Consider the following 16,586-nt stretch of genomic DNA (forward strand, 5'->3'; position numbering starts at 1 on the left):
AGCTGGAATATTGCTGAGTGCGGCGTTAAACAACAAACAAACAAAGCTGCCGAGATCGCCTTAGTTACATACGTGCTTGTTTCTCTCTTTTTAGTCTCTTTTTCTACCTTGATCTCCATTATCTCATCATTTGTTTGTATGCGGTGGGAGGTCATCTTCTGTGGATTATATTTTGAACTTGAGTTTTCTTATACCCGTGAAGATCTGGGGTAGATAGGTCTTCAGCAACCGATGCTTGCCGTTATTATGAGAGAGTGTGAGTGAGTTAAAATTTAACGTCGCATTGGCATCATGTCAGCCATATAGCGACGAGACCAAGTTAATTTATTCACAATTGAGACATTTGTGCAAAAGTCATATTCAAAAGCAATTCCTGAAACATATTTGAGCATAGTATATTTAAAACAATTGATGAATCATATTTAAGCATAACAATATCATGTATACAGTTAAAACACGGGCTATAGGCCACCAGGAACCAAAGCTAGGCCACCTCGCTGGGGATCATGGGGACTTACAGTACCTCTGCTTCCTGCATGATACCGCAGCAGGATTTACGTCATCACTTTAGGTACTGGTGGTTGTGCATAATACTAGCTAATATTAACAAATATTCAGCAATAAGTTGATGATAGTAACATCGATTATGAAAGGATTACGTGTCACACAGGCCACAATATGTTTTACGCAATGTTAACCTCCTAGACAGAGTATAACCTCCTAGACAGAGGACGCGTGAAGATTCCGGGGTAGAATAGGTCTTCAGCAACCCATGCTTGCCGTAAAAGGCGACTATGCTTGTCGTAAAAGGCGACTAACGGGATCGGGTGATCAGGCTCGCTGACTTGGTTGATGCATAGTAGAAGTAGTAGTAGTAATGATGTACAGTTACAACACAAAGTATGACGTCACTGTATCTCAAGCAAGGTCATGTGCAACATCATAAGCTGGTAGTAGTAAGTGATGTACAGTTGCGACACTAAGTATACCGTTATTGTATTTCAAGGTCAGGTGTAACATTATTAGTTAGTAGTAGTAGTAAGTGATGTTCAGTTGCAACATTAAGTATAACGTTATTGTATCTCAAGCTAGGTCATGTGCAACATCATAAGCTAACAGTAGTAGTAAGTGATGTTCAGTTACAACACAAAGTATGACGTTACTGTATCTCAAGCTAGGTCATGTGCAACATCATAAGCTAACAGTAGTAGTAAGTGATGTTCAGTTACAACACAAAGTATGACGTTACTGTATCTCAATCTAGGTCATGTGCAACATCATAAGCTAGTCGTATTAATAGTAGTAGTAGTAGTGGTAAGTAATGTACAGTTACGACACAAAGTATGACGTTACTGTATCTCAAGCCAGGTCATGTGCAACATCATAAGCTAACAGTAGTAGTAAGTGATGTACAGTTACGACACTAAGTATGATGTTACTGTATCTCAAGCTAGGTCATGTGCAACATCATAAGCTAACAGTAGTAGTAAGTGATGTACAGTTACGACACTAAGTATACCGATATTGTATTTTAAGGTCAGGTGTAACATCATTAGTTAGTAGTAGTTTTGGTTGGTTGGTTTGTTGTTTTACGCCGCACTCAACAATATTCCAGCTATATGACGGCGGTATGTTAATAATCGAGTCTGGACCAGACAATCCAGTGATTGATATCATGCGCATCGATCCACGCAATTGGGATGGATGACATGCATCAACCAAGTCAGCGAGCCTGACCACCCGATCCCGTTAGTCGCCTCTTACGACAAGCATGGTCGCCTTTTACAACAAGCATGGGTTGCTGAAGACCTATTCTACCCCGGATCTTCACGGGTCAGCTAGTAGTAGTACCAAGTGATGTGTACAGTTGCAACACTAAGTATAACGTTATTGTATCTCATAAAATTATAGCCTGAGATACAGTCATTTTATTTGATAACAAATTTAAATTGAAAGTTTCACGTCTTTGAGAGACATTTAGAAGTTGGAGTACTGGTACAAGTATATATTGATGCTTCTAAATGTAATAAAGAAGTTTATTCATGTATCGTATCCTTACTTACAGTTATACATTTTTGTACGGATTAGATAGAAGTTGAAATAGGAAATGTTAGGTTTTGATAAATATTTATGGGCCTGATTTAATAAAACCATTTTTTTAAAGAAATAAGGGCATGGCTGAGAAATAGCTGAGAAACTTGACAGTGAGAAAATTATTATATGTGGTGATTGGAATTTAGTGTTAGGCATAAAATCATTAAATCAAATCTAGAAAAACTGGTCAATGCTGAAACAACGACGTGATGCCACATCTGATGTTTTGGTAGAGAAGTGCATTGCCAGTGTCTGACAAATGCACTCCATCTATCCAAAAGTGATCAGGCACTTGGTATAAACGAATATTTCGGTGATTTATGTTTATACCACCATAAGACCCTTCCAACAGCATTGACCCTTCGCCTCCTTGACTCTGCTGTTGCAACAGTCACGGAGACATTTCCATGCTGCCGGGGCAATATGCTGGACCATACTATGTTACACCTTGGTAGCAAAGTTTGGATTTCTCTCAAATCGTGTTTAATGATGTTACATAAGGGCAGCGTTTGAAAGGCGCCTAAACTGTTGCCACCAAGATGTAGGACCAATAGATCCGGCATTAAGTCTTCAGCCAGTGATCGCTGTAACAGCGTGAGGGCATCCTGCCACGTATCTCCCCTAAGGCTGTTCCAGCGAACAAAACACATTAGAAATGTTAAAATTCAAACTGTAATCCGAATGCTGTAAAATGTAAAGAAACAGAAAATAAACTAATGACGAACCAACTACCAATACAGTTGTTGCCATGATCTGGAAACAGGAAAGATTAGTCAGGATTAAATATAAATTTGGCCATTGGCAGTCCATAATATATAACAAGTGTCACTAGTAATATAAAATCTCTCCATTCCTTCATTGAATCTCCTAAAATCAGCACTATCGGTAAAAGAAGTCCATAACATCAAAACTGAAAGCAACCCATGCTTGCCATAAAAGGCAACTATTTGCTTGTCGTAAGAGACGACTAACGGGATCGTGTGGTCAGGCTCGTTGACTTGGTTGATACATGTCATCGTATCCCCAAATGTGTGGATCGATGCTCATGATGTCAATCACTGGATTGTCTGGTCCAGACTCGATTATTTACAGACCTCCATCAGAAAGCTGGAATATTGCTGAGTGCGGCGTTAAACAACAAACAAACAAACAAAGCTGCCGAGCTCGCCTTAGTTACATATATACGTGCTTGTTTCTCTCTTTTTAGTCTCTTTTTCTACCTTGATCTCCATTATCTCATCACTTGTTTGTATGCGATGGGAGGTCATCTTCTGTGGATTATATTTTGAACTTGAGTTTTCTCATACCCGTGAAGATCTGGGGTAGATAGGTCTTCAGCAACCCTTGCTTGCGGTTATTATGAGAGAGTGTGAGTGAGTTAAAAATTTAACGTCGACTCGGCATCATGTCAGCCATATAGTGACGAGACCAAGTTAATTTATTCACAATTGAGACATTTGTGCAAAAGTCATATTTAAAAACAATTGAAGAAACATATTTGAGCATAGTATATTTTAAACAATTTATGAATCATATATAAGCATAACAATATCATGTATACAGTTAAAACACGGGCTATAGGCCACCAGGAACCAAAGCTAGGCCACCTCGCTGGGAATCATGGGGACTTACAGTACCTCGGTTTCCTGCATGATACCGCAGCAGGATTTACGTCATCACTTTAGCTACTGGTGTTTGTGCATAATACTAGCCAATATTAACAAATATTCAGCATTAAGTTGGCTTAAAAACACTGGTTGATGATAGTAACATCGATTATGATAGGATTACGTGTCACACAGGCCACAATATTTTTTACGCTATGTTAACCTCCTAGACAGAGTATAACCTCCTAGACAGAGGACCCGTGAAGATTCCGGGGTAGAATATGTCTTCAGCAACCAATGCTTGTCGTAAAAGGCGACTAACGGGATCGGGTGGTCAGGCTCGCTGACTTGGTTGATGCATAGTAGAAGTAGTAGTAGTAATGATGTACAGTTACAACACAAAGTATGAAGTCACTGTATCTCAAGCAAGGTCATGTGCAACATCATAAACTGGTAGAAGTAAGTGATGTACAGTTGCGACACTAAGTATACCGTTATTGTAATTCAAGGTCAGGTGTAACATTATTAGTTAGTAGTAGTAGTAAGTGATGTTCAGTTACAACACAAAGTATGATGTTACTGTATCTCAAGGTCATGTGCAACATCATAAGCTAACAGTAGTAGTAAGTGATGTTCAGTTGCAACACAAAGTATGACGTTATTGTATCTCAAGCTAGGTCATGTGCAACATCATAAGCTAACAGTAGTAGTAAGTGATGTTCAGTTACAACACAAAGTATGACGTTACTGTATCTCAAGCTAGGTCATGTGCAACATCATAAGCTAACAGTAGTAGTAAGTGATGTTCAGTTACAACACAAAGTATGATGTTACTGTATCTCAAGCTAGGTCATGTGCAACATCATAAGCTAACAGTAGTAGTAAGTGATGTTCAGTTACAACACAAAGTATGATGTTACTGTATCTCAAGCTAGGTCATGTGCAACATCATAAGCTAACAGTAGTAGTAAGTGATGTACAGTTACGACACTAAGTATACCGATATTGTATTTTAAGGTCAGGTGTAACATCATTAGTTAGTAGTAGTTTTGGTTGGTTTGTTTGTTGTTTTACGCCGCACTCAACAATATTCCAGCTATATGACGGCGGTATGTTAATAATCGAGTCTGGACCAGACAATCCAGTGATTGATATCATGCGCATCGATCCACGCAATTGGGATGGATGACATGCATCAACCAAGTCAGCGAGCCTGACCACCCGATCCCGTTAGTCGCCTCTTACGACAAGCATGGTCGCCTTTTACAACAAGCATGGGTTGCTGAAGACCTATTCTACCCCGGATCTTCACGGGTCAGCTAGTAGTAGTACCAAGTGATGTGTACAGTTGCAACACTAAGTATAACGTTATTGTATCTCATAAAATTATAGCCTGAGATACAGTCATTTTATTTGATAACAAATTTAAATTGAAAGTTTCACGTCTTTGAGAGACATTTAGAAGTTGGAGTACTGGTACAAGTATATATTGATGCTTCTAAATGTAATAAAGAAGTTTATTCATGTATCGTATCCTTACTTACAGTTATACATTTTTGTACGGATGAGATAGAAGTTGAAATAGGAAATGTTAGGTTTTGATAAATATTTATGGGCCTGATTTAATAAAACCATTTTTTTAAAGAAATAAGGGCATGGCTGAGAAATAGCTGAGAAACTTGACAGTGAGAAAATTATTATATGTGGTGATTGGAATTTAGTGTTAGGCGTAAAATCATTAAATCAAATCTAGAAAAACTGGTCAATGCTGAAACAACGACGTGATGCCACATCTGATGTTTTGGTAGAGAAGTGCATTGCCAGTGTCTGACAAATGCACTCCATCTATCCAAAAGTGATCAGGCACTTGGTATAAACGAATATTTCGGTGATTTATGTTTATACCACCATAAGACCCTTCCAACAGCATTGACCCTTCGCCTCCTTGACTCTGCTGTTGCAACAGTCACGGAGACATTTCCATGCTGCCGGGGCAATATGCTGGACCATACTATGTTACACCTTGGTAGCAAAGTTTGGATTTCTCTCAAATCGTGTTTAATGATGTTACATAAGGGCAGCGTTTGAAAGGCGCCTAAACTGTTGCCACCAAGATGTAGGACCAATAGATCCGGCATTAAGTCTTCAGCTAGTGATCGCTGTAACAGCGTGAGGGCATCCTGCCACGTATCTCCCCTAAGGTTGTTCCAGCGAACAAAACACATTAGAAATGTTAAAATTCAAACTGTAATCCGAATGCTGTAAAATGTAAAGAAACAGAAAATAAACTAATGACGAACCAACTACCAATACAGTTGTTGCCATGATCTGGAAACAGGAAAGATTAGTCAGGATTAAATATAAATTTGGCCATTGGCAGTCCATAATATATAACAAGTGTCACTAGTAATATAAAATCTCTCCATTCCTTCATTGAATCTCCTAAAATCAGCACTATCGGTAAAAGAAGTCCATAACATCAAAACTGAAAGCAACCCATGCTTGCCATAAAAGGCAACTATTTGCTTGTCGTAAGAGACGACTAACGGGATCGTGTGGTCAGGCTCGTTGACTTGGTTGATACATGTCATCGTATCCCCAAATGTGTGGATCGATGCTCATGATGTCAATCACTGGATTGTCTGGTCCAGACTCGATTATTTACAGACCTCCATCAGAAAGCTGGAATATTGCTGAGTGCGGCGTTAAACAACAAACAAACAAACAAAGCTGCCGAGCTCGCCTTAGTTACATATATACGTGCTTGTTTCTCTCTTTTTAGTCTCTTTTTCTACCTTGATCTCCATTATCTCATCACTTGTTTGTATGCGATGGGAGGTCATCTTCTGTGGATTATATTTTGAACTTGAGTTTTCTCATACCCGTGAAGATCTGGGGTAGATAGGTCTTCAGCAACCCTTGCTTGCGGTTATTATGAGAGAGTGTGAGTGAGTTAAAAATTTAACGTCGACTCGGCATCATGTCAGCCATATAGTGACGAGACCAAGTTAATTTATTCACAATTGAGACATTTGTGCAAAAGTCATATTTTAAAAACAATTGAAGAAACATATTTGAGCATAGTATATTTTAAACAATTTATGAATCATATATAAGCATAACAATATCATGTATACAGTTAAAACACGGGCTATAGGCCACCAGGAACCAAAGCTAGGCCACCTCGCTGGGAATCATGGGGACTTACAGTACCTCGGCTTTCTGCATGATACCCCAGCAGGATTTACGTCATCACTTTAGCTACTGGTGGTTGTGCACAATACTAGCTAATATTAACAAATATTCAGCAATAAGTTGGCTTAAAAACACTGGTTGATGATAGTAACATCGATTATGATAGGATTACGTGTCAGACAGGCCACAATATTTTTACGCTATGTTAACCTCCTAGACAGAGTATAACCTCCTAGACAGAGGACCCGTGAAGATTCCGGGGTAGAATATGTCTTCAGCAACCCATGCTTGTCGTAAAAGGCGACAAACGGGATCGGGTAGTCAGGCTCGCTGACTTGGTTGATGCATAGTAGAAGTAGTAGTAGTAATGATGTACAGTTAGAACGCAAAGTATGACGTCACTGTATCTCAAGCTAGGTCATGTGCAACATCATAAACTGGTAGAAGTAAGTGATGTACAGTTGCGACACTAAGTATACCGTTATTGTATTTCAAGGTCAGGTGTAACATTATTAGTTAGTAGTAGTAGTAAGTGATGTTCAGTTGCAACATTAAGTATAACGTTATTGTATCTCAAGGTCATGTGCAACATCATAAGCTAACAGTAGTAGTAAGTGATGTTCAGTTGCAACATTAAGTATAACGTTATTGTATCTCAAGGTCATGTGCAACATCATAAGCTAACAGTAGTAGTAAGTGATGTTCAGTTACGACACAAAGTATGATGTTACTGTATCTCAAGCTAGGTCATGTGCAACATCATAAGCTAACAGTAGTAGTAAGTGATGTACAGTTACAACACAAAGTATGACGTTACTGTATCTCAAGCTAGGTCATGTGCAACATCATTAGTTAGTAGTAGTAGTAAGTGATGTTCAGTTACAACACAAAGTATGATGTTACTGTATCTCAAGGTCATGTGCAACATCATAAGCTAACAGTAGTAGTAAGTGATGTTCAGTTACGACACAAAGTATGATGTTACTGTATCTCAAGCTAGGTCATGTGCAACATCATAAGCTAACAGTAGTAGTAAGTGATGTACAGTTACAACACAAAGTATGATGTTACTGTATCTCAAGCTAGGTCATGTGCAACATCATAAGCTAACAGTAGTAGTAAGTGATGTACAGTTACAACACAAAGTATGATGTTACTGTATCTCAAGCTAGGTCATGTGCAACATCATAAGCTAACAGTAGTAGTAAGTGATGTACAGTTACAACACAAAGTATGATGTTACTGTATCTCAAGCTAGGTCATGTGCAACATCATAAGCTAACAGTAGTAGTAAGTGATGTACAGTTACGACACTAAGTATGATGTTACTGTATCTCAAGCTAGGTCATGTGCAACATCATAAGCTAACAGTAGTAGTAAGTGATGTACAGTTACGACACTAAGTATACCGATATTGTATTTTAAGGTCAGGTGTAGCATCATTAGTTAGTAGTAGTTTTGGTTGGTTGGTTTGTTGTTTTACGCCGCACTCAACAATATTCCAGCTATATGACGGCGGTCTGTTAATAATCGAGTCTGGACCAGACAATCCAGTGATTGATATCATGAGCATCGATCCACGCAATTGGGATGGATGACATGCATCAACCAAGTCAGCGAGCCTGACCACCCGATCCCGTTAGTCGCCTCTTACGACAAGCATGATCGTCTTTTACAGCAAGCATGGGTTGCTGAAGACCTATTCTACCCCGGATCTTCACGGGTCAGCTAGTAGTAGTACCAAGTGATGTGTACAGTTGCAACACTAAGTATAACGTTATTGTATCTCATAAAATTATAGCCTGAGATACAGTCATTTTATTTAATAACAAATTTGAATTGAAAGTTTCACGTCTTTGAGAGGCATTTAGATGTTGGAGTACTGGTACAAGTATATATTGATGCTTCTAAATGTAATAAAGAAGTTTATTCATGTATCGTATCCTTACTTACAGTTATACATTTTTGTACGGATGAGATAGAAGTTGAAATAGGAAATGTTAGGTTTTGATAAATATTTATGGGCCTGATTTAATAAAACCATTTTTTTAAAGAAATAAGGGCATGGCTGAGAAATAGCTGAGAAACTTGACAGTGAGAAAATTATTATATGTGGTGATTGGAATTTAGTGTTAGGCGTAAAATCATTAAATCAAATCTAGAAAAACTGGTCAATGCTGAAACAACGACGTGATGCCACATCTGATGTTTTGGTAGAGAAGTGCATTGCCAGTGTCTGACAAATGCACTCCATCTATCCAAAAGTGATCAGGCACTTGCTATAAACGAATATTTCGGTGATTTATGTTTATACCACCATTTGATGTGACAAAGGCCCTTGCAACAGCATTGACTCTTCGCCTCCTTGACTCTGCTGTTGCAACAGTCACGGAGACATTTCCATGCTGCCGGGGCAATGTGCTGGGCCATACTATGTTACACCTTGGTAGCAAAGTTGGGATTTCTCTCAAATCGTGTCTAATGATGTTACATAAGGGCAACGTTTGAAAGGAACCTAAACTGTTGCCACAAACATGTAGGACCAACAGATCCGGCATAAAGTCTTCAGCCAGTGATCGCTGTAACAGCGTGAGGGCATCCTGCCACGTAGCTCCCCTAAGGCTGTTCCAGCGAACAAACACATTAGGAATATTAAGATTCAAACTGTAATCCGAATGCTGTAAAATGAATAGAAAAAGAAAATAAACTAATGACGAACCAATTACCAATACAGTTGTTATTATTATTATTAACTTCATACCTTGTAGCATGCACTGACATCGGTCCATAAAACGATGTATGCCTGATTTAATAAAACCATTTTTTTAAAAGAAATGAGGGAATGGCTGAGAAATAGCTGAGAAACTTGACAGTGAGAAAATTATTATATGTGGTGATTGGAATTTAGTGTTAGGTGTAAAATCATTAAATCAAGTCTAGAAAAACTGGTCAATGCTGAAACAACGACATGATGCCACATCTGATGTTTTGGTAGAGAAGTGCATTGCCAGTGTCTGACAAATGCACTCCATCTATCCAAAAGTGATCAGGCACTTGCTTTAAAAGAATATTTCGGTGATTTATGTTTATACCACCATTTGATGTGACAAAGGCCCTTGCAACAGCATCGACACTTCGCCTCCTTGACTCTGCTGTTGCAACAGTCATGGAGACATTTCCTTGCTGCCAATGTTGCCGGGGCAATATGCTGGACCATACTATGTTAAATCTTGGAAGCAAAGTTGGGATTTCTCTCAAATCGTGTCTCATGATGTTACATAAGGGCAACGTTTGCAAGGCGCCTAAACTGTTGCCACCAAGAAGTAGGACCAATAGATCCGGCATAAAGTCTTCAGCCAGTGATCGCTGTAACAGCGTGAGGGCATCCTGCCACGTAGCTCCCCTAAGTCTGTTCGACCGAACAAACACATAAGGAATGTTAAAATTCAAACTGTAATCCGAATGCTGAAAAAAATGAATAGAAACAGAAAATAAACTAATGACGAACCAATTACCAATACAGTTGTTGCCATGACCTTGAAATAGGAAAGATTAGTCAGGATTAAATATAAATTTTGCCATTGGCTGTCCATAATATATAACAAGTGTCACTAGTAATATAAAATCCCTCCATTCCTTCATTTATTCTCATTTTTCTACCTGGATCTCAATTATCTCATCATTTGTTTGTATGCGGTGGGAGGTCATCTTCTGTGGATTATATTTTGAACTTGAGTTTTCTCATACCCGTGAAGATCCGGGGTAGATAGGTCTTCAGCAACCCTTGCTTGCCGTTATTATGAGAGAGTGTGAGTGAGTTAAAATTTAACGTCGCATCGGTATCATGTCAGCCATATAGGGACGAGACCAAGTTAATTTTATCACAATTGAGACATTTGTGCAAAAGTCATATTTAAAAACAATTCATGAAACATATTTGAGCATAGTATATTTAAAACAATTGATGAATCATATTTAAGCATAACAATATCATGTATACAGTTAAAACACGGGGACTTACAGTACCTCGGCTTCCTGCATGATACCGCAGCAGGATTTACGTCATCACTTTAGCTACTGGTGTTTGTGCATAATACTAGCCAATATTAACAAATATTCAGCATTAAGTTGGCTTAAAAACACTGGTTGATGATAGTAACATCGATTATGATAGGATTACGTGTCACACAGGCCACAATATTTTTTACGCTATGTTAACCTCCTAGACAGAGTATAACCTCCTAGACAGAGGACCCGTGAAGATTCCGGGGTAGAATATGTCTTCAGCAACCCATGCTTGCTGTAAAAGGCGACTATGCTTGTCGTAAAAGGCGACTAACGGGATCGGGTGGTCAGGCTCGCTGACTTGGTTGATGCATAGTAGAAGTAGTAGTAGTAATGATGTACAGTTACAACACAAAGTATGACGTCACTGTATCTCAAGCAAGGTCAAGTGCAACATCATAAGCTGGTAGAAGTAAGTGATGTACAGTTGCGACATTAAGTATACCGTTATTGTATTTCAAGGTCAGGTGTAACATTATTAGTTAGTAGTAGAAGTAAGTGATGTACAGTTACGACACTAAGTATACCGTTATTGTATTTCAAGGTCAGGTGTAACATCATTAGTTAGTAGTAGTAGTAAGTGATGTACAGTTACAACACAAAGTATGATGTTACTGTATCTCAAGCTAGGTCATGTGCAACATCATAAGCTAGTCGTATTAAAAGTAGTAGTAGTAGTGGTAAGTAATGTACAGTTACGACACAAAGTATGACGTTACTGTATCTCAAGCTAGGTCATGTGAACATCATAAGCTAACAGTAGTAGTAAGTGATGTACAGTTACGACACAAAGTATGACGTTACTGTATCTCAAGCTAGGTCATGTGCAACATCATAAGCTAACAGTAGTAGTAAGTGATGTTCAGTTACGACACAAAGTATGATGTTACTGTATCTCAAGCTAGGTCATGTGCAACATCATAAGCTAACAGTAGTAGTAAGTGATGTACAGTTACAACACAAAGTATGACGTTACTGTATCTCAAGCTAGGTCATGTGCAACATCATAAGCTAACAGTAGTAGTAAGTGATGTACAGTTACGACACAAAGTATGATGTTACTGTATCTCAAGCTAGGTCATGTGCAACATCATAAGCTAACAGTAGTAGTAAGTGATGTACAGTTACAACACAAAGTATGACGTTACTGTATCTCAAGCTAGGTCATGTGCAACATCATAAGCTAACAGTAGTAGTAAGTGATGTTCAGTTACGACACTAAGTATGATGTTACTGTATCTCAAGCTAGGTCATGTGCAACATCATAAGCTAACAGTAGTAGTAAGTGATGTACAGTTACGACACTAAGTATACCGATATTGTATTTTAAGGTCAGGTGTAGCATCATTAGTTAGTAGTAGTTTTGGTTGGTTGGTTTGTTGTTTTACGCCGCACTCAACAATATTCCAGCTATATGACGGCGGTCTGTTAATAATCGAGTCTGGACCAGACAATCCAGTGATTGATATCATGAGCATCGATCCACGCAATTGGGATGGATGACATGCATCAACCAAGTCAGCGAGCCTGACCACCCGATCCCGTTAGTCGCCTCTTACGACAAGCATGATCGTCTTTTACAGCAAGCATGGGTTGCTGAAGACCTATTCTACCCCGGATCTTCACGGGTCAGCTAGTAGTAGTACCAAGTGATGTGTACAGTTGCAACACTAAGTATAACGTTATTGTATCTCATAAAATTATAGCCTGAGATACAGTCATTTTATTTAATAACAAATTTGAATTGAAAGTTTCACGTCTTTGAGAGGCATTTAGATGTTGGAGTACTGGTACAAGTATATATTGATGCTTCTAAATGTAATAAAGAAGTTTATTCATGTATCGTATCCTTACTTACAGTTATACATTTTTGTACGGATGAGATAGAAGTTGAAATAGGAAATGTTAGGTTTTGATAAATATTTATGGGCCTGATTTAATAAAACCATTTTTTTAAAGAAATAAGGGCATGGCTGAGAAATAGCTGAGAAACTTGACAGTGAGAAAATTATTATATGTGGTGATTGGAATTTAGTGTTAGGTGTAAAGTCATTAAATCAAGTCTAGAAAAACTGGTCAATGCTGAAACAACGACATGATGCCACATCTGATGTTTTGGTAGAGAAGTGCATTGCCAGTGTCTGACAAATGCACTCCATCTATCCAAAAGTGATCAGGCACTTGCTATAAACGAATATTTCGGTGATTTATGTTTATACCACCATTTGATGTGACAAAGGCCCTTCGCCTCCTTGACTCTGCTGTTGCAACAGTCATTGAGACATTTCCATGCTGCGAATGTTGCCGGGGCAATATGCTGGACCATACTATGTTAAATCTTGGTAGGAAAGTTTGGATTTCTCTCAAATCGTTACATAAGGGCAACGTTTGAAAGGCGCCTAAACTGTTGCCACCAAGATGTAGGACCAGTAGATCCGGCATTAAGCCTTCTTCAGCCAGTTATCGCTGTAACAGCTTGAGGGCATCCTGCCACGTAGCTCCCCTAAGGCTGTTCCAGCGAACAAACACATTAAGAATATTAAAATTCAAACTGTACTCCGAATGCTGTAAAATGAATAGAAAAATAAACTAAACTAATGACGAACCAATTACCAATACAGTTGTTATTATTATTATTAACTTCATACCTTGTAGCATGCACTGACATCGGTCCATATAATGAAGTATGCTGATGATTAAGTAGAAGATTGTGGAATTCTGAAGAAACTGCCTTATACAAACAAAATATTGATAGTGATATTTGTAAGTAATACAACTGATGGTCATGATTGTATAGTATAATGCATCTGTTTTGAATAATTTGCATGAATAAATTCAACATGATGTTGACAAATTATAAAAGATGATTATGAAGGCAAGTTTTATCATGAGCAAAAATATGGTAGATATTCTTGAAACACCAAATACATAATTAGAAAGTAAAATTGGGACAGTGACTGTATTGATTCGGACGCAACAAACATACTCAACGAGTTATCAACATGCAGAATGTACAAACATATTTTGAATGAAATATGCCTAACTCGTCCTTCACTTTTCATATGATTTGCACTGAATCAATATATTGTCTTTATACGCGTCTAGATTAAAGATGAAACACGTTTTCCAGTATGTTAATACATATAAAGTATGTTTGTGTACGGCTACAAATTCCTTCGCGATTTATGAGATCGGACGGGCTAATTAGCTAAATTAGTAATTGCCGCGTGTGGACGGCGACACGTGGGCGACAGTAAACCTGTAGACATGGTGAGATGACATTAACAATGAGATTGGGGATTCTATTCTGCGATATAATAAATCAAAACTAAAAACAGCTAGGCTACAATAAGAAGAACATTATTGTGCATAGCCGAACAATATGTATAAAACGCCTTACGCTTGGACTGACGGAGCGCTGATCCTGGTTGAGAAAGGAGAGGTGAAGGTCATGCCCAAGCGGCCCGGATTTGTTGCGAATGACGTTTTTCTCATTGGCCAATCTTGAAAGAAAGATTAACAGTTTATTCGTACTTTATAAAATTTAATTGTATATGAATACATGTTGATGTTTTTTATGTAGTATTTCGAAACTGAAGCGATTGAATTACACGTCGATGTTAATATGGTTACAGGCTGCATAGGCTCTGCGATTATGTGCAAGGCGTAGAGACGGAGCACAGCCGATAACAGGCAACAACCCAAACGACGTATGTAAGGTAAACTGCGAGTGGTGCTCTATTTGTCTGCCATGTTCACCCTCATATAGCTGGAAGATTGCTGAGTGCGGCGTAAAACAACAAACCAACGAACTAATTGCGTAGGTCGATGCTGATGATATCAATCACAGGATTGTCTGGTCCAGACTTTATTCTATTTTCACAGACCGTCACATATCCGGGATATTGCTGAGTGCGGCGTAAAATAATCATAAAATAAATTGTGTCATTGTGCCCTGACGATATGAATAGGTGCGCATAATATCAATCACCGGATTTTCTGGTCCAGATTGGACAGTTTACAGTTGGAATATTACTGATTGTGACGTTTAACAACAAACTAACACCCTAACATTTGTGTATAATAATACACACGCATCTCAGCGATCAACCACCCGATGTCTGTTTTTCTATAATAATGATAATTCGGTGGTGTATAAGCGACGCCCCGTCTGTCCGTCCGCTCGTCAAAGTCAAAATCCGTTAAATATATTTCAACAAAAATTGGCAGATATATAAAACAGATCCTGAAGTGGTGCCTTTTGCTATTTGCGGATTTTTGGCATTTTTATTTTTCTCGACTTCGATGGAACAATTTGGAGGTTAAGGTTCGTTTCCGGAGCACACCTGGTACATGAATTACCCAGGGGCCGAAGTGGTTCCTTTTGTTCTTTAGGACTGTGACAAATTATAATTTTTCCCTATTTCCATGGAAACAAGTAAGACTTATCTGAAATGGAGTTAGGTCTCGTTTCCAGAGCAGAACTAAATACCTATTTCACATTTTTCATCCAAACATGGTGCCTTTTGTTCTTTTGGATTTTTATATATAAAAAATATGTTTCCATGGCAACAAATTTGACACTGACTATTCATAGTGGTGTGTTTGTCCGGACCGCTTTTCTTAAACCATGATGTATTCTTTCATGACACTTTGCACACAAAAGGATACGGTTGAGAAATGGTGCCATTTGCTACTTGGGGGAGTTGAGAATTTATATTTTTTTCCGTTTCCATGACAACACGTTTGCCTTAGACTCTTGTCATAGTGGTGTGTTTGTCCGGACCATGTCTCCAAAACTAATGGGTACTCTTTCTTGAAACGGCCCGTGAAGATTCGGGGTAGAATAGGTCTTCAGCAAGCCACCCTTTCTGTTATCATAAGCTAATTGTCTTGAATCTGATCACTATCAAATGGTGATGATACCAGACCCATGAGAATTGGGGTTAGATTAGGTCTTCAGCAACCAATGGTCGCCATATGGCTGAAATAATGCCGATACGACGTTACATTTTAACTCACTCACTCAGCAACCAATGCTTGTCGTAAGAGGCGACTAACGGGATCGGGTGGTCAGGCTCGCTGACTTGGTTGATGCATGTCATCGATCCCAATTACGTGGATCGATAGCCACGATGTCAATCACTGGATTGTCTGGTCCAGACTCGATTATTTACAGACCACCGTCATATAGCTGAAATATTGCTGAGTGCGGCGTTAAACAAACCAACCATGGCAACAAGCTTGATTTTGACTCTGTTCATAGTAGTATGTATCTGACAGAAATACAATGTTCCGAACTACAATTCCATGGTATTGTTTTAATAGCTTAATGGGGCGGTCGGGTAGCCTAGTGGTTAAAGCGTTCGCTCGTCACGCCGAAGACCCGGATTCGATTCCCGACATGGGTACAATGTGTGAAGCCCATTTCTGGTGTCCCCCGCCGTGATATTGCTGAAATATTGCTAAAAGCGGCGTAGTGAGTGAGTGAGTTAATATTTAACGTCACATCGGCAATATTTCAGCCATATCGTGACGAGAAGTACATAAATAATACATATATTTATACAATATAAAAAGCTGTCAACGAAGGACAGTACAATAACTAGAATATCACAGAATCTA

The sequence above is a fragment of the Haliotis rufescens genome, unplaced genomic scaffold, assembly GCF_023055435.1.
Source record: "Haliotis rufescens isolate VD_foot unplaced genomic scaffold, xgHalRufe1.0.p SCAF_18, whole genome shotgun sequence".
Classification (NCBI taxonomy): Eukaryota; Metazoa; Mollusca; class Gastropoda; order Lepetellida; family Haliotidae; genus Haliotis; species Haliotis rufescens.